The sequence below is a fragment of the Biomphalaria glabrata genome, chromosome 11, assembly GCF_947242115.1.
Source record: "Biomphalaria glabrata chromosome 11, xgBioGlab47.1, whole genome shotgun sequence".
Classification (NCBI taxonomy): Eukaryota; Metazoa; Mollusca; class Gastropoda; family Planorbidae; genus Biomphalaria; species Biomphalaria glabrata.
In genome coordinates, this window is record NC_074721.1 from 43035196 (window position 1) to 43056038 (window position 20843).

Here is a 20843-nt window from a genome sequence, read left to right on the forward strand (position 1 = left end):
CATTTTTTTAATAAGTTAAACTATTGCAGAGTTATAAATTCTAAACTAAAAACTGGCACAAAAACATTCATCACATTTTATATTTTTCAGATGAAGATGCATAGCAGGCTTCATTATATTGCTTTTGGAACAGAGCCACATACAGATTAATAAAACCAGCTCTTTTGAGTAACAGGAAGGACTTGAAAACTACATATTAAAAAAACAAGCAGCAAAGAAGAAAATTTAAGGCAAGTTGTTTTTCTAAATATTTTGATTTATTATTTAAAATTAACTTCATTGTTTCTTTTGTTGTATGCATAATACTGTACAGGCAAATTATGAAAATAATCTTGACTAAAATCTTTCAATCTAGATTAGATTTAGATTTAACTTTTTAGAACTGATTTCCACAAGGGATGGGAATGGGCAGGGTTTAAACCCGGAACCATCGGTAAGTCTGAACAGTCCATCACACAAAATGCATGACCAGGCAGACATCTTGATTTGAATTACTAACTAAGGTAGGCCTACTTTATAAAAAAAACAACTAGTTCTTGGCGTCCATTGTTATTCAAACAGTTACATAGTTACAAGAATTGATCTTGAAATAAAATGTTTGTTTTTTTAATAAACAAGTCAACTTTAAAGACCTTACGATCTATAAGGCAGATGATGTAAAGGTCACCTGTTTCTGTGGACCACGGTTAACGAGGATGTCTTGGCCAGCACAATGAACAACCACCTTACTTTTCCCCAACTAATGTCAAATACCAATTAAACCTGGTTGGACTCAGAGGTATCCCAAAATTCAAAATACCAGTCTTTAACGAGATTCGAACCTGGTACTGCAGGTTTCACTAAGGGCCTCTTTTGAATGAATAGATCTACAATTTTCATACTAATAGATAAGATAATAATAATTAATATACAAACAATACTTCAATTCATTTCTTTTATTTCCACAAATAAATGAATGCATATTATGATTTGAATAAATATATCTATATATTAAATTATATAAATATTTCTCATTGGATAGCTTGGATATAATACAGGTACAAAAAAAAATACACTGTCTCACATTTACACATATTTATATATAATTTAATTTAACTACTATAATTATGAATGTACACAAATTATTTTTTTTAACACACATTATTTCAAATATTCTAGGTAAACCAGCCTATGTATTAGCTGATATGTTTAAAATTCATCCCACAACTGCATCTAAGACAGGGGTGGGCAAATTACGGCCCGGGGGGCGGATGTGGCCCAGCGGAATGTTTTATGCGGCCTGCTGACACCTACAGCAGACATGCCTATAGTCCCGCATTATGCGGAAACGGCCCGCAAAATCATCAAAAAAGCTCACATGTTCCGCCGTTCCGCATTCACGATTTTTTGTTCCGCCAAGTCTGAATTCCGACACTAAAAAAAAATTGCCATTTTATCATTATTTATTAATAGTGCGAATTGAAAATACTGAGTGCAAAATAAAATATATATAGGTCTGTGTTTATTGTTTACATTTCATCTACTTCCGGACCCGGTGTGTCCTAAATTTACGAAGAAATGGTTGAAGACTAGATCTACATCTAGTTCTAGACATAGATCTCTAGATCTACTGATCTAGTAGTCTAGGTCTAGATATTAGAATTAGATCTATTCTTAGAATCTAGTAAGTGCTAATTAGCCAAATATTCCATTCAAATCCCTTTCTTTTCACGACAATGGCTCTACTACAGTACTCTACTAGATCTATCATCATTATCATCTATTTAATTTTAATCTATCTAGACAGACTAGGCTACTAGTAGACTAGATAGGTCTAGGTCACTAGACTATCTAGAATCTAGACTAGATTTAGATTAGAATGAATAGATTTCAATAGATCTAATCTAGTCTAGATTGTTTTTTAGATTTTAGATGATTTGATAGATCAAATAGATCTAGATCTGACTATTCTTTTTCTAATTCTAACACTAACTCCTTGAACTGGTTTCTAAGTAATCACTTAGTAATCTAAGAAACTTTCAAAAGGATTTTAAAAAAAAACGTTATTAAAGATCTAGACCTAAATTAATTAATTAACTTGACTTAGACTTAGACTTAGTCTAAGGCGACTAAGGCCTAAATAAGGCTATTAGATCTATCTACTTTTCTTATTACATAGTCTAAATTAGTATCTAGATCTAGAAGTAGGGCTAGCACTAAATAACTAGATCTAGAAGTAGACTCTAGATCTATCTAGAAATAGACTTAGAAGATAATAGATCTCTAGATTCTAGATTTCTATGTATCATTATGTAAATTTAGTTCTTAATAAGTCTATTATAGACTATAGATTTAGACATAAATATTTAGATCTCTGATATAATTATTATAATCTGTGTTCTTAGACATAGAGGACTTATTAGATATAGATCTAGACTAGTACTAGTAGACTCTTAAATTATTTTAGATCTAGAACTATATACAAGATCTAGTGTGACTAGAGTAGAGCCCTAGAATTAGAAACGGATAGATAATCAAGTAGATCTAGAATAATCTAGACTAGATTTCACTAGATCTAGTCAATAGATTTAGACCTAGTAGTAACAAATAAAAATTGTTTGTTTTTTTAGTTTTTGTTCTTTAGGAGGGTTTTTGGGCCAAAGTCTTGTTCGGGTCTCTTGATTTAGAATGCACCATTGAAGGACATGGTCAGCATTCTCTGGTGATGGGCAAGTTTCTCTAGTCCCGACATTTAACTTCCAGAACATATATTGTCTCATTCAGTGAACAAGCCTTTTCCTTTGTGGAAACTAAACAAGCATTACTACTGGTCGATTTTGACTGACTGTAATTTGACAGCAGTCACAAGGATAGAAACTAGTAAGCTAGTTCCACAGTTCCGGAACATTATGCACGAGTGTAAAAAGTAAAATACTGCACATTAAGTACAACTGTATATTTGTCAGGATATTTTAATGTAAAATGACAACAGCAATTTGAAAAAAAAAATCGTAAAATTGGTTTAAATAATTGCTAACTCTTGTTGTAATTCCTTAACGTGAAGTGTGGGGAAAAAAAAGAAACGTGAATATAATACAGTGTAAATATGAATTAAAAGACATTCTACACAGTTAGCTTAGAGTGTCTCTATAAGTTGTATATAAATATGCGGCCCGCCATTCCCAATTTTTAAAATAATGGTTACAAAAATAATGGATACAAAAAGGTTGCCCACCCCTGATCTAAGATATTCATGTACTGTTTTGGATGTTATGTATGTCGACATACCCGATTTTCTGGCCCAATAAGGAGAGTCTCAGGCCCAAAAAATTTATTTGTACTTATGACAGGAAGATGACAGTAATAAATGACTGTTTTGAAATTTTCATTGAGAGACCTAGCAGCGTTAAAGCACAGGCACAAACCTATTCTTCCTATTAGCACAACACAGTAAAATATCTGATTGGAACTCATTACTTTCAATATATGAATTAAAAATATTTATACTAAGCTTTATAGTTTCTTTGGATTTAATAGCCTTTAAATTTTTATTTTTAGAAATGATGTTGTTCACAAGAGAATCAAATTTAACTTTTTGTTTTTTAATGAGGTGATATCAATCTCAGAAACCTTAGTTGGCAAAACTTTTTTAAGCTCTGATGGATTTATCCAGTAAGATAACAAGCCTGTAACTGTCTTACTCTCTTTTAGCCTGGTGTTGGCTTCCAGCTTAAATAAAGTGTCTGCCACATTTCTTCTTCTTCTTCATCGTTCTCATTGTTATGTTGGAGTGTTCATATGACTAGACCAGTACATGAGATGAACTGCGCAGTGGTTTCCAAATCAGGGAGCTCTCCATATAGTTTTCTTTCTATTGGGGTGATTTGGGGCCAATGTCTTATACGGGCCTCTTGGTAGAGAGAGCAGTTTTGGAGGACGTGGTCGGCATTTTCTGGTGATACTCCACATGGGCAGATTTCACTGGTTACAAAATTTTGAGCTTCCGGAACATGTGTTGTCGCATTCTGTTGTGTCCGGTCCTGAATCGAAAGATTAGATGTTGGTCTTGTCAGGATAGCTTATAGTAAGCGTCGTCTTTCTTGTGATTTGGATGGGAGCTCGTCCATTTCTCATTTATTTTATCTACAATTAATTTCTTCATTTCTTCTGGATAGAGTGCAGAGTTTACTTGTGAGTTTGTTCTCCCACTCTTGGCTAGTGTGTCAGCCTTCTCATTTCCTGCTAGTTGTATGTGAGCTGGTATCCATTGAATAACAGTTTTTTTGCTGTTGTTGTTGAGCTTTGTAAGTGCTGTTCTGAGGTTTTTAATATGAGGGGAATCAGAGTTTTGCAAACTTTGGAGGGTTGTTTTCACGTCTGTTAGAAAGACAATCTGACTGTGAGGGGAACTTGGATGATTTGCTAACATGGTAGCAGCTAGTGCTAGTGCTTCCCTTTCTGCTCTGTGACTGTCAGAACTCTCCAGTTGCAATGGATTTTTCTAGTTTTCCTCCATCTGGCCATTCGATAAGTATTCCAGCTCCTCCATTTGTGGTGGCTTTATGGGATGAGCCATCCGTGTAAACTCTGATCCACTGATTGCTAGGGTAATTGGTATGTAGAAAACAGTTCACTATTTCCTTGAGCTCTGTTGGTCTGTAATCAGATTTTCTTTTTATGTTTTCAATATGGTCCCTTATAGTAGGAAGAGGGCTTTCGTCCCAGGGTAGAGATTCATTATAGTGTATTGAGGATTCCAGAGTAATTTTTTCAAGTTGGTGTTTCTTTTTTAGTTTTAGAGATTCCTGTATGAAATTGGTCCTTTTGAGACGGTTTTTTGTGCCAGTTTTGTGGATTTTTGTTCTGAGTGGGTGCCTCTCCAAGGTTTCCAATTTAGTGAATTGGGAAAGGATTTTTATTTCTCTTCTTTTATCCAGAGAGATCAGGGCAGCGGTTTCCTCCATAGCTCTTATGGGTGTTGTTTTGATTGCTCCTGTCATTATCCTTAGACCAATATTTTGAACCTTGTCTATTTTTCTTAGGTTGGTTTGGGCTGCTGAGCCCCATGCTGTGGCACCATATAGGTCTTACATAACTGGTATAGGTCTTGTTCAGGATGTTGTGATTAGCTCCCCAATCTGTGCCAGCTAATTTTTTCAAGAGGGATAGTCTCTGGATGCCTTTACTCTGTGTTTTATCTATTTGGTTTTTCCAGGTTAGTCTCGGGTCATAGGTGACTCCAAGATAAGTAGGGCTGTCATTTTTTTCTAAAGCTTCCAAATCAAATGTTAATTTTATTGTTTGTTGTTTTGTTGACAGTGAGAATATGGTATATGTGGTCTTTTTTGTGTTGATGGACATGCCCCAGTCTTTGGACCAATTATTGAGTTTATCAAGAGCATCTTGTAATCGAAGTTTCGATGTTCCTACATATTCTTCTGTGCTAATTATGGCAAGGTCATCTGCATACATGCTGCTTTTAACTTTTCTAGGTAGGTTTTGATTTAGATCGTTTATGAATATTAGGAAAAGTGTTGGGGATAGGACTCCTCCTTGGGGGACGCCATTTTTTATACCCACTGTGTGGCTTCTTTGTCCTTGCATGCAAACTAAGGCTTTTCTATTATTTAGGTATTCCTTTATCCAGTTGTACATTCTTTGGGATATGTGATGCTGGATTAGCTTGAGCAAGAGACCTTGTTCTCAGACTTTGTCAAATGCTTTTTCTAAGTCAACCCACACAATTGTTGTTGGTTTCTTTTCTCGAAAGCCGTCTTCTATTTCTTGTGTGATGAAGGCAATTTGATCTTCTGTTGATCTGCCTTTTCTAAAGCCAGCCTGGGCTTCAGTGAGTAGGTTATTTGACTCAAGGATCCATGTCTGCCACATGAGTGCAGGACTCACCAAGTCCAACTATACAAGAACAGTGGGCGAATAGAATAATACCATCTTGACTTATTACTATCCAGGGCTGCAGTACATGCTAACCACTGAGAGTGAAGACCTATTAAAAAGAAAAAAAAATTATTTAAAATACCTGTACATATCAAGACATTGGTATACATGTAAATACCTTTGAATATCAAGATATTAACTATAATATAACAATATTTATTACTTACCTTTGCTAGTGGTTTAAAAGCCATAACATCTTGAACCCAACCATCTAGGAACTGGTTGTAAGCTGCTAAACTCTTGTAAGCCTGTAGACATTTTCAAAAGTAAAAATAGCAATAACATTTTAATAATAGATGTAGAACTCTTGTAATATAAAGAATTGGTTGGACTTCGAAGCATCCTAAAAATATAGAAATTCAAAACCCTAGTTTACACCAAAAATTCAATTGAGACTAGTGAAGTGCTTCAGCCGCAACAGCCAAAAGGTTTGGGCTAAGGTGTAATTAGCTTCAAATCTTAAAGAGCATTTGAAAGTTGTAAAAGAAACACAGATCTATGACCATTAGATTTATCAACAAGTTACTAGTCTTGATGAGCCTAGTCCTAAAATAAACTTTAAAAAGTCTTCAGCCTGGATAGTAAAGTTTTCTTTGGTTTAGATGCTAGATCTGATCTATATAATACTAGTATCTAATAATAAGTAACTATTATCTGTAACTATAGTCCAAATATATCTTGTGCAGAGATGTGTTTAATGAGCGCCTAAAGGCAGCACTGAAAAACTCCCAGATACCCCTCCCCTCCGGTCCACCAATGAGATTGGACCATAGCGCTCTGAGCATGCTATAACTATAAGCATGAAAGTAGTGCTACATAAAAGCTAAATTTATTTATCTTATCAAGTGACCTAGAAGTGAAGACAAGATCTAGCTATATCTATTAGATAAAAATTAAGTTTCATATGCTTAAAATATGCAGCAACAGAGAGATGTAGATTTTAGATGTTATCTAGATTTTCTAGATCTATTCTATAGAGTCTAGATGAGATCTAGAATGACCTACTAAGCCTAAGCATTATGTAGGCTAGACTCTAGATCTAGTCACACTCTAATCTGAGACATCATCCAGATTTTGTATATAATATATCTATGAAGCCATAGATCTACATCTAGAATACTAGACCTTGAAGGCTTGAGTAGAGAGTAGATCTCTATCACAATCTATGTAGGCCTACATTATATGTTACAACAATGTTGATCTAGCTCTAGACCAGTGTTTCTCAAACTTTTTTGTCTGCCGGCACAGTAAACAAACTACAAAATTTCGCGGCACACCACGAAGAGCAACAGATGTTTTATAATAAAAAGAAAAAAAGATTTTGCCTGTTTTTCAGTATTATGTTTAATGTGAATGTTGTGCCTGTTTTTGAGAGCAAATGCGATCTAATCGAGGCTCCAAAGTTGACAAACAAACTCGCATTTCATCGTCTATTGTAAGAAGTCTCTCTCTTTTCTTAGATTTGATTTCAATCAGTGCTGAAAATCCAAACTCACAAAACCATAAAGATGTAAATGGAAGAACAATTATTTTGATTGCTTTTAAATTGATTACAGGATATAACTTGTTGATTGAAATCCAAAACACATCCAAGCTTTCTCTGAAAGCTTGACTTAAGAATTGCATCGTTTTTTAAATCATTGAGCTGCTCTTCTTCTTTAGTTGTAAAATTTGTAGCTTCATTGTTTCCAAATGGAGAGCTGACCCATTTATATTCATTACTTCAAACTGTTGAGAAGTAATGCTGCAATGCTGACTGCAGGTGTTTCAAAGTGTCCAGAATTTCAGGGGTGATTTCTTTATTTGAAGCAGATTCATTGTAAGTAGGAAAGCAGTCCTTTCGTGATTTTACTTTGCCACAAAGACAATCAATTTTAAACAAATGATATTAGTTTTGATGATGCAATGATGATGGTTTCCGATGGTCCTTGAAGACTTCAATTCAATGAATTTAATTTGTCAAATTAATCAGAGAGAAATGTCACCTTAACCCACCAAATCTCGTCATGAATAGAAAATCCAAAGTCTTTTTTTTTTCAGCCTCCAAGAATGAAATCAGCTCAGCCTTGAGTTGGACGACACCCTTTAACACTTTTCCCCTGGAGAGCCAACGAACGTTGGTGTGATACAGGAGACATTAGTAGTCTGAATCCATTGCTTCACAAAGCTCTGAGGAAAGTCAGAATGCAAGCGGTCGAGATTTGAGGAAGTTTACAACTTCAATCACTTGATCCAGAACAGACATCAAATATTTGAAGGCAAGAGCTTCTCTGTGGATCATGCAGTGAACAACTAATACATTTGGATTTTCTTGACGCACAAGAGTGAAGAATCCCTTTCTATTTCCCTGCATGGAAGGACAGCCATCGGTGCAAACGCTGACACAGTTTGTCTCCACTGTACTTTGAATAGCAAAATGTTTTCGTTCACCACTTAAAAATATCTTCGCCTTTGGTCGTAGTTGGTAGGTCTTTGCAAAATAAGAATTTGTTGACACATTTTTCATCCTTTATGAACTGAATAAAAGCTAACAACTGGGCTTTGCACTAATGTCAGTGGATTCATCCACTTGAAGGGACCACAACAGAGACAGTTCATCGTCAGTCATTTCGAAGTGTTCGAAGATTTGATCTTGTAAATCTGACAATAAGTCTTCAATTCTGCGCAAGATAGTACTATTTGACAAAGGAACTTTTTTAACTTTTTCGGCAGCATCGGGTCCAAGGATAGTTTCAACAACTATTGCTAAAGCTGGTGCAATGACTGATTCAGCCTCTGTGTGTTCTTTCTTGCATTTGCTAATAACTGAACAACCTTATAAATTGCAATTAATCCCTTTTCTGAAAGCTTTAGGTAGTTCGTAAGTTTCTTAGCTTGTTTATTTTGTTGAGCCCTGATGTTTTTGAAGTATTCCTTCAGTTGCGCTTTTACAGCTGGATGTTTTGTTTCCAAGTGTCTCTTCAATTTACTTGGAACAAGCGCCTCATTCAACAGAGCTGAATTGCAGATCAGACAGAATGACAATGGAGAATCTTCAGGTCCTGAAGATATGAAACCATATCCGATGTAATCTTCTTTGTACCTTTGTTTGGTTCCATGCTTTTCATTGAACGCTTTCGCAGTTTCATTCTTACCAACGTATTTCTCCATGTATAACAATGATTAAGGCTTAGTAATAATTTGTTATTATTAGCATACACCTACAAAATTTACATGAAACACATCGCTTATTATTATCGTTACCAATTCAAGAACTGCTGAGCGTCTGCTAAGGCGGCCTACATTTGAGTCATTATAATAATATATGTATAGTGGACAACTCCATAACCTGAAGAGCTAACACCCCTTTCCGTCATAATGTAGCGATCCACTACTATTACTGGTCGTTGCAAGCTGGGATGTCGTCACAAGGTAAAATAAAAATTTAATAGTAGGCAAACCTGTGTAACGCTGCACGTGTGGCATTCTGAAAACTCCTCGGCACACCTGCAAATCTTCGGCGGCACACAGTTTGAGAAACACTGCCCTAGACAATAATAAATATTGACTATTCAATCTGATTCTACATTTATGTCAAACAATATTATGAATATAGTATAGATGTCTAGATATGCTAACTTAAATAGTTAGAATATAGATCTAGAATCTAGTCTAGATTAGTTATTAGTAGATCTAGATCTAATCTAGGTCTAACAATAAAATTGATTCAGAATACCTTGAACTCATCCTTTGTGATTGTGTAAGCACTTTCAGTAGAACAAGATTATAAGTGAAGAGATCTGGATAACACACGGAGGTCAGCAAATCATTTTCTTTATTACGCTGGCTTGCTTTCAAAGTGTAAGAATTAATATTTGTTTCTGACTATATCATTCTTTGCTCGACTTATCCATGGTAAGTGCCTAAAAGCTTGTGTTGACTGTGCATAGAAACCAGATTTTTACCAACAATATGTCTGCCGTGCCCTGATCACATGACTATGTCTACCAACCTAAAGGTACCTGATGTGATGGGGAAGGTAAAGGCGGCTTTTTGTTGTGCTGACAACCTCATTAACCATGGGCCACAGAAACAGATGACCTTTACATCCTCAGCCCCCTAGATTGTAAGGTCTGAAAGGGGAACTTTACTTTGATTTACTTTAGTGGGAAAAAAAAGTTTCTTCTTCCCTTTTTTATTCATTAAACACTGTTTTCTTTTCACTCAAAGAACTTGTAGGACTACTTTTAGCCTAATCAATTTGATGGAGGCGTGGTGGCTGAGTGGTAAAGCTCTTGACTTCCATACTGGGGGTCCCGGCTATGAATCCTAGTGAAGACTGGGATTTCTAATTTCTGGATCTTTGGGCACCTCTGAGTCCACCCAGCTCTAATGCCCAATCTATGGTTCAACAAATTTAAAGATCTTACATGGCAGTATGAATAAAATGATAGTCTATAAAGTCAACTAAAAAAAAGTGAAATTGTACAAGATATAAAATGGAAATATTAATTTGGAGCAAGTCACAACATTTTGAAATAGAAATGTACCAGCTACAACACGCTAGATGCAGTAGATACCAAATCACAACATTTTGAAATAGAAATGTACCAGCTACAACATGCAGTGGATACCAAATCACATCAGTGTAACTGGCCACTCAGATGTAGACTTCTTGGACAACCAGGGAAGGCTAACACCAACCACCTAGCAGGCTGTGAGCTTCCATAAGCAAATTACATTTTGAAAAAGAAATTTACCAGCTACATCACTATAGAACACAGTGCTACATCATATGATTCAGCAGTCAATTCTACAGAAAATAGACAAAGTAAACAAGTAAAACAAAAACCTAACTCTAAACAATAAAAACAACAACCTTCAAAGCAATGGAAGAGATCATTTTTTCCCTGGTTTCTCTGGACAAAATAAGAGAAATAATAATCCTTACTCAGTTTACTAAAATGGAAACCTAAGAGAGCTTCCCACTCAAAACTTAAACCCACAAGTCTGGCACTCAAAATTAACTGAAAATACCTCATTTCATACGAGAATCTCAAACAAAGAAACACTGCTTATAAAATATAATTTATGAATTAGTTAAACAGTGCAATGACTCTCTTCCCTGTGACCTAAGCTCTCTTTCTGCTATAACCAAAAAAAAATCTTATCACAATCAGAAAGATCTCAAGGAAGAAATCTAATATACCAATAACCAGTGGGTCAATTATACAGATGGCTCATCTCAAGAATCCACCGGTAACGGAGATGTCTTATGCAATGAATGGCTCAATTGAGAAAGATTAGAAAAGTTAATAGCCACTGGCGATCTCTCAGACAGCCACTGAGCAGAAAGGGGAGTATTAGAACCAGCAGCTACCACACTAATAAACCATCCACCTGTGAACAGCCAGATTTTCTTTCTAAGGAATACCAAAAACATTTCTTTCCTATCTTTCAAAAAATCTGATGCCTCCTCTATCAAACAAGTCAAGACAGCTCTTATAAATCTCAACAATAATAGCAAAAAAACTGTTCTCCAATGGATCCCAGGCACACTTTCGTATAGAGGATATGAACAAGCTGACACTGCCAAAATGGGAGAATAAGTAAGCAGTCTTAAATTCCATGGAAGGTGCAGTGGCTAAGCGGTAAAACACTTGGCTACTGAACTGGGGTGCAGGGTTCGAATCCTGGTAAGACTGGGGTTTTTAATTTCACGATCTTTGGGCGCCTCTGAGTCCACCTAGCTCTAATGGGTACCTGACATTAATTGGGGAAAAGTAATGACAGTTGGTCATTCTGCTGGCCACATGACACCCTCGTTAACAGTAGGCCACAGAAACAGATGAGCTTTACATCATCTGCCCTATAGACCACAAGGTCTGAAAGGGGTACTTCACTTTTTCTTTCTTAAATTCAACTATATCCGGAAGAGAAAAAGAGAGTAGTATAAACCAAAAATATAACAGTTGTTGCTCAAACATCAGGATCAAAGATGCATGTTACATTCTATCAGGACACAGTCAATTAATTATTTTTCACCTTTGAACAGGGCACAACATAATGAGTTAACACTTATTCTGGATGTTGAAACCAGTGAAACATGCCTTGTGGAGTTCCTCCAAAGAACATATCACCTTGTTTTATCATGAGGCCCAAACAAAATACTGGCCTCCAACAGTCCTTTAGAATAAAAATTGTATGGAAAGCTGCCTGATCTGAAAAGAATGGAGTTCGTCTTCGATATAAATAAATAAATAAATATATATATATACAGGATGTAATATTTAAGTTAAACTTTTGTCACACAGTCTCATATTTGTTTATATTGACTTTAGTATTCACATTTATTCAAATAAAATAGCTGTATATATTTTACATTTATGCTTAAAATGTTGTGCACTATTTGCCACTAGTTCAAATGTTTGCTGGCTCACATTGAGTTAAAATCAGACATTGTAATCCTTTTTGTGTGTGTCTATATCCTCTTATTGTTTATTTGTGTTTTCAGGTGGCGATTTTATTGTTTACCATGGAGTTGTCTACTTTTCAAATTTTACTGACCAAGTTTTTTACAGTGACTAATCCATCAGCAGTTTCCGAAGCAGTAACTGATATCTCAAAAAAATATCGCTTTGCTGAAGGTGTCTAGTCACCTCAGGTAATCTTTTTCTTTTAATAGGTAAAGAAAATTATATGTATGTATTTTTTTATATAGAAATGGATACTGTTTGTCTAAGGTGTTTGTGTTTGACCATGGTGGATAAAACAGAGCTTGATCTTTGCAGAAGCTGTAGAACACCTTTCCACCATGGGAACCATAAATTTAAATGAAAGTGTTCAGATTTTATCCATGATCACCTGTCCAAAGATTTGAAGTATCACACTCAATGATCTATTTAAACAAATAAAAAGAAGTCTACTGTTTAACCGCAAATCTTAATGACATTTGTAAAGACCTTCACATAATCCCTGTTTGTTTTTATTATCTTTTTAATATGTTTAATTTGTTGATTTTTACTTGAAAAATGTGTAGTTTTGGATACTGGATAGACAACACACATACCCACATTCTCATTATAAAATAAGTAGTTTCTACTTTTGGACATTATGACAAATAATATAATCCATTAGCTTTGTGGCGGTATTAAAATGCCCTATAAAAAGGAACTTGATTCAAGAAACACAAGGAAGTTAAAAGAGAAATCTATTATACATAAGTAAGAAGTAATGGGATGCAGTATGCACAGTGGATATTAATAAAAAAAAAAGTAAAGTTTACCTTTCAGACCTTGCGATCTATGGAGCAAAGGATGTCAAGGTTATGTTTCTATGGCTAGTGGTTAATGAGCAGGTCGTCATGTGTCCAGCACAATGACTAACCGCCTTAATTTTCACCACCTAAAATCAGTTACCCATTAGAGTTGGGTGACTGAGGGGCACCCTAAAAATTCAAAATCCCAATCTTCATTTTGGTTCAAACCCAGGACCCCATTGTTTTCCTATGAGGTACACAAATCATTTAGCCGACAAAAAAATCAAAATATTGATATAGAAGCGAAATGAAAAATGACTGAGCTTTTGGCCCATGACTTTGAAATGTTAATATCTATGTAAACTTGTTTATGTTGGCAGAGGATCAACAGGATTTGTTCATTGAAAGACACTTGAAGGTGTAGGCAGTTAAAGCAAAAGGACTTCTTGCAATGTTTGTTTCAAGGTAATGTTTTATAGACATAACATTTACCATCCTTTTTATTTATGAAAGCAGTAAAAGAGTTTTTTTCTTTTCTGGGGGGGGGGGGGGGGGGGGGGATTTTTGTGTAATTCTGTTTGTGGTAAAAAAAAAAAAAATAAAGTTCCCCTTTCCAATCTTGTGGTCTATAGGGCAGATGATGTAAATGTCATCTGATTCTGTGGCCTATGGCTAACGAGGGTGTCATTAGGCCAACAAAATGACCAACCGCCTTTACTTTTTCCCCAACTAATGTCAGGTACCCATTAGAGCTTGGATTCATACCCTGGACCCCCGGTTCAGAAGCTAAGCGCCTTACCACTCAGCCACCGCACCTCTCTGTTTGTGGTAATCAGGCTATTTTATCTTGATAGGCTATAAATATAAGTGTAAAATATTTGTTAATGTGTATAAGATGCATGTCCAGATAAAGGTGCTACAACTGACCAAATTAAAAAAAAAATCATATGTAAAGATAAACTAAATCATGAATAGTGATGTGCCTTTAGAACTGTTTCATGGGAGTAAAACATCTAAAATCATTTTTTTTTCCGCAGGACCAGACACAACAGAATTTGACAACATATGTATTGGAAGCTCAAAATCAGAAACTGAAATCTGCCCATGTGGAGTGTCACCAGAGAATGTTGACCATCTTCTCCAAAACTGCTCTCTTTACCAAGAGGCTGTACATGACACTGGCCCCAAAACACCCCAATAGAAAGAAAACTATATGGAGAGTTCCCTGATTTGGAAACGCTGTGAAAATAATCTCATATACTGGTCCAGTCATCTGAATGCTCCAATAAAAAAATGAGAAGGAAGAAGAAAGAAGATTGTATGTACCATTTTTGTTTGTTTGAGGATGGGGAGAAAAGTGATCTTAGAATTCAAACACCAAAAGTATGTGTCTTTATGAATTCAATGTAATTGATACTAGGCTTTTTGGGCTGAAAATAAAATGCAGGAAATTTTATTGGAAGTGCAGAAAAAAAAAAAGAGTTTTTAGCCAAAATAAACACTGTATAACCTGAGAACAAATCAGGGGGAAGAACCAAGGGTAATGCTAGTATACTATAGAAGTATCTTTTTTTATGCTTGAAACTTCATTGATGCATAACAGTGTCACAAACTGCTTGTTAATGTGATATGAAACATAATTTTTTATATTTTTTTTGTTACACATATAATCACTCTAAAAAAATTATTTCTAAAATAGATAACTGTCTCTAGTAACCTGCTAGTGGACCATGACCAACCTTTTTCTATCTTGCTTTGTATGATATAAACTTTCCTAGTTTTGACTTTAAATTGCCGCTCTGGTCGTGTCAGTTATGCTATAGGCTACTTTTAATTGCATATGTTAGACAAAAATAGTGAAAACAAGAGAACATAACATTTTCTAAAGAAATTTTTAATATTTTGAATTTTTAGGGAAGCAACATGGCTATCGAAAAGCAGAGACCATACAAACCTCATTAGATGAAGAGTTTTATTTTGTTGGTAAAGTCCTTGGTTTTGAGCCATCAGAGAAACATAGAAAGGTAATTTGTCAACATTTCAGATTTATCACTTATAGAAAAGCAGAAAAGCTTTGATGGGCAGCATCTTTGTTGACCCAGTGATCCATCAAACTTATGGAACAAGTGATTGTAAAGAAGTTCATTACAGTGCTTATGTCTGCGAACACTGAATGACTCACATTTTTAGTTCATTCTTTTCAAAATTTGGTGATAAAAGCTAAATTGAAGCCTTCATCTTTGGACAGTAGTCATGCTGTTTATTATTGCCGGCATTATTATTGCCTTTGATTAACACAACTTCCATGCTCCTATAGCAAGCACAGTGCATTCTGGGTCAGTATCTTTTGTTGACATGTGAAGGGGGGGGGGGGAGGATATCTGTGAGTCCTTCCTTTAAGCTCTCAGCCAGCACAACTTCCATGCTCCTATAGCAAGCACAGTGCATTCTGGGTCAATATCTTTTGTTTACATATGAGAGGATATGGAGGATATCTGTGAGTCCTTCCTTTAAGCTCTCAGCCAGCACAACTTCCATGCTCCTATAGCAAGCACAGTGCATTCTGGGTCAATATCTTTTGTTGACATGTGAAAGGGGGGGGGGGGAGGATATCTGTGAGTTCTTCCTTTAAGCTCTCAGCCAGCACAACTTCCATGCTCCTATAGCAAGCACAGTGCATTCTGGGTCAATATCTTTTGTTGACATGTGAAAGGGGGGGGGGAGGATATCTGTGAGTTCTTCCTTTAAGCTCTCAGCCAGCACAACTTCCATGCTCCTATAGCAAGCACAGTGCATTCTGGGTCAATATCTTTTGTTTACATATGAGAGGATATGGAGGATATCTGTGAGTCCTTCCTTTAAGCTCTCAGCCAGCACAACTTCCATGCTCCTATAGCAAGCACAGTGCATTCTGGGTCAATATCTTTTGTTGACATGTGAAAGGGGGGGGGGAGGATATCTGTGAGTTCTTCCTTTAAGCTCTCAGCCAGCACAACTTCCATGCTCCTATAGCAAGCACAGTGCATTCTGGGTCAATATCTTTTGTTTACATATGAGAGGATATGGAGGATATCTGTGAGTCCTTCCTTTAAGCTCTCAGCCAGCACAACTTCCATGCTCCTATAGCAAGCACAGTGCATTCTGGGTCAATATCTTTTGTTGACATGTGAAAGGGGGGGGGGAGGATATCTGTGAGTTCTTCCTTTAAGCTCTCAGCCAGCACAACTTCCATGCTCCTATAGCAAGCACAGTGCATTCTGGGTCAATATCTTTTGTTGACATGTGAAAGGGGGGGGGGGGAGGATATCTGTGAGTTCTTCCTTTAAGCTCTCAGCCAGCACAACTTCCATGCTCCTATAGCAAGCACAGTGCATTCTGGGTCAATATCTTTTGTTGACATAAGGGGGGGGGGGAGGATATCTGTGAATCCTTCCTTTAGGCTCTCAGCAAGCAAATCAAATCCATTAAAAATACCTAGTTTACATTGTGATTTCAATTTAAGCTCTCCTCACTTAGATAGTCAAGCAGTTTATAGCTTAGCATTTATACATTCAGTTTACAGCTTAGCATTTATTTATTTGGTTTAAAGCTTAGCCATTCTACATTTATTTTATAGCTTAGCATTTATACATTCAGTTTATAGCTTAGAATTTATTTATTTGGTTTAAAGCTTAGCTTTTATACATTTATTTTATAGCTAAGCATTTATACATTCAGTTTATAGCTAAGCCTTTATACATTTATTTAATAACTTAGCCTTTATACATTCAGTCTATAGCTTAACATTTATACATTATCTGATCACCAAATATTTATTCTTTCAGCTCTGTTTATAGCTTATAATTTATTTATTCAGTTTATAGCTTAGCCTTTATACATTTATTTTATAGCTAAGCATTTATACATTCAGTTTATAGCTGACAATTTACTTATTCAGTTTATAGCTTAGCATTTATACATTCAGTTTATAGCTTAGAATTTACTTATTCAGTTTATGACTTAGCATTTATACATTATCTGATCAACAAATATTTATACTTTCAGCTCTGTTTTGACAATATATAAAGAGTGACTTTAGCTCAACTCCTCACCAAGCTTTACAGTCTGTGACATTTTTTTGGTAAAACTTTTAATCAGATTTATGTGTGTATACTTCATTATGTTAACTACATGTATCAAGAATACTCAATTCATAAAAAGAAGCTGCTTTAAAGGATTAAAGATAACTTTGACCCTTTTGAGAAAACAAATTGAAACACAAGATTTTGAATTAATTTTGTAATTCTTTTATATATTTTTTTTTCTGAAAGCCACATAACGACACAGGAATTTATTCAAGGTTTTGAATGTATGGTATACTGTTAGGTTTAGTATTGAGTCATTCAGTAAATTGTTTTTGTTTTGTGGTTTTTATAAATTAATAAATGGAAGTTTATATAATGTGTTATGCTTATATGTATGATTTTTTTTACTGATCTAAAGAAAGAAACTTGAGGATTTTAATCTTTATTCTTTTTGAAACATGTAAGGAATATTAGAACATTGGTTGGCAACATTATTAGTGTCAAAATGTATTTCACTTGGTAGCCAAGAATGCTTATAACTGAGATGACATCACTAACTGTGGTTAACAAGGGTGCCATGTTGTCAGCACAATAACCAACCGCCTTTACTTTTCCTAACTCATATAATAATAATAATAATCTTTATTATCCTTAAGGAAATTTGTCTTACAATTTGTGCATTACACCAAACAAAAAACATTATAACTATAAGAAACCAAAATGTACATTCACACCAGACTCACTCATAATTTACATGTGACAAAGTTTATACCAGATTGTTCTTATTTAACGATTTGATTGCCAGGGGAACAAAAGAGTGTTTGTGTCTGTTTTGTCTTTGCTATCGGTGTCTTGTATCTCTTTTGTGATGGTAAAATCACAAAATCCTGACACAAAGGGGGATTCTTTATTTCGAGGATCTTGTTAGCTTTTTTATAGATGTTTGTCTCAAACAACTGCCCAAATGGGGTTTGTTTTTTTGCCAATGATTTTGCCAGCAGCATTTAGGATTCTATGAAGTTACCCATTAGAGCTGGGTGGACTCGAAGGCACCATAAAGATCCCAAAATTAAAAATACCCGTCTTCACCAGGATTTGAACCCAGGGTCCTCCTGTTTGGAAGTCAAGTGCTTTACCACTCAGCCACATGCCTCCGTTAAAGGCTAGATTTTGTGACAATTATTTTTAGGAGAGAGAATGATGTATGCACAAAGTTGTAGTTTTTTTTATTTTTATTAAATTTATTTGTATTTAATCACTGACTTATTAATCTCTGAATTGTCAAATTTAAGTTTGTAATCAGTTAGTGTTGACCTTGGCTTGATAGGCTAAAAGGATTAACAATAATAATAATAATAATTATAGCTTGTATGTAGTGCTACTTTCATGCTTACAGCATGCTCAGAGTGCTGTGTTGCAATCTTATGTGTGAACCAGTAGGGGGGGGGGATTTGGGAGAGGGTTTTCCGTGCTGCCTTCGGGTACTCAGTAAACAGAACTCTGCTTGAGTCGTGTGTTGAACCTAGAGTCACCTTGATAGGTAGCTGAGCCAAGCCAAAAGCCAAGTTCAAGCATACTTAGCCTCTTGACCACGCCTCCACATTGAAATTAAATTGTAAATGTTAAATATTTTTAAAAATTTAATACAGAATTTGATATTTATGAAATATTTAATACAGAATTTGATATTGATGAAAAATTTAATACAGAATTTGATATTGATTACAAAAAATAATACCTGATACCATTTCATTTGTGTGTGTGTGTGTTTCCAATAATAAAAAAATAACAAAAAATAATACAGAATTTGATATTGATACAATTTCATTTGTGTGTGTGTGTGTGTTCAATAATATTTCTATGAATGTACAATTTATTCTCTAGATAAAGATTCATTTTCTGTTTTGTAAGGCAGCTCTCAATCCTCAGTGTTATGAACATAATGATAATAGAGTCAAAAACCAGTTTAGTATGGCTTTAATACACTGAATGAATACACAACACACATTTTGTGAACACATTCTTACGGACGAGTTACAATCACATGTAAACATAAGAACGAAAACCGATACAGCATATAATTTTCATAAGTGAAATTCTAAATTTACTGAACTAAACAGACTTCAAATTAAAAAACAAACTTCAGCTTCACAGAACAGACTTCTATTTCACAGAACATTCTACTTCACAGAACATTCTACTTCACAGAACAGACTTCTACTTCACAGAACATTCTACTTCACAGAACATTCTACTTCACAGAACATTCTACTTCACAGAACAGACTTCTACTTCACAGAACATTCTACTTCACAGAACATTCTACTTCACAGAACAGACTTCTACTTCACAGAACATTCTACTTCACAGAACAGACTTCTACTTCACAGAACATTCTACTTCACAGAACATTCTACTTCACAGAACATTCTACTTCACAGAACATTCTACTTCACAGAACAGACTTCTACTTCACAGAACATTCTACTTCACAGAACAGACTTCTACTTCACAGAACATTCTACTTCACAGAACATTCTACTTCACAGAACAGACTTCTACTTCACAGAACATTCTACTTCACAGAACAGACTTCTATTTCACAGAACATTCTATTTCACAGAACAGACTTCTACTTCACAGAACATTCTACTTCACAGAACAGACTTCTACTTCACAGAACATTCTACTTCACAGAACAGACTTCTACTTCACAGAACATTCTACTTCACAGAACAGACTTCTACTTCACAGAACAGACTTCTACTTCACAGAACATTCTACTTCACAGAACATTCTACTTCACAGAACAGACTTCTACTTCACAGAACATTCTACTTCACAGAACAGACTTCTACTTCACAGAACAGACTTCTATTTCACAGAACAGACTTCTACTTCACAGAACAGACTTCTACTTCACAGAACAGACTTCTACTTCACAGAACAGACTTCTATTTCACAGAACAGACTTCTACTTCACAGAACATTCTACTTCACAGAACAGACTTCTACTTCACAGAACATTCTACTTCACAGAACATTCTACTTCACAGAACATTCTACTTCACAGAACATTCTACTTCACAGAACAGACTTCTACTTCACAGAACATTCTACTTCACAGAACAGACTTCTACTTCACAGAACATTCTACTTCACAGAACATTCTACTTCACAGAACAGACTTCTACTTCACAGAACATTCTACTTCACAGAACAGACTTCTATTTCACAGAACATTCTATTTCACAGAACAGACTTCTACTTCACAGAACATTCTACTTCACAGAACAGACTTCTACTTCACAGAACATTCTACTTCACAGAACAGACTTCTACTTCACAGAACATTCTACTTCACAGAACAGACTTCTACTTCACAGAACAGACTTCTATTTCACAGAACAGACTTCTACTTCACAGAACATTCTACTTCACAGAACATTCTACTTCACAGAACAGACTTCTACTTCACAGAACATTCTACTTCACAGAACAGACTTCTACTTCACAGAACAGACTTCTATTTCACAGAACAAACTTCTACTTCACAGAACAGACTTCTACTTCACAGAACAGACTTCTACTTCACAGAACAGACTTCT

The 20843-nt window shown here is 35.3% G+C and overlaps 1 long non-coding RNA gene across 6 annotated transcripts; it reads left to right on the forward strand.

The window, feature by feature from the left end:
• Positions 1–1267: 1267 nt before the first annotated feature.
• Positions 1268–17613, forward strand: LOC129921648 (uncharacterized). 6 transcript variants are annotated; one of them, XR_008773604.1, is made up of 8 exons: positions 1271–1663; positions 5299–5471; positions 7975–8398; positions 12428–12577; positions 13552–13636; positions 14209–14554; positions 15086–15195; positions 17216–17613. It is a non-coding gene; the product is annotated as an uncharacterized LOC129921648 (long non-coding RNA). The 6 variants fall into 6 exon arrangements; XR_008773605.1 differs by lacking the exon at positions 7975–8398 and having other exon boundaries at positions 1268–1663; XR_008773606.1 differs by lacking the exons at positions 5299–5471; positions 7975–8398 and adding an exon at positions 9645–9730 and having other exon boundaries at positions 1270–1663.
• The last annotated feature ends 3230 nt before the right edge of the window (positions 17614–20843 follow it).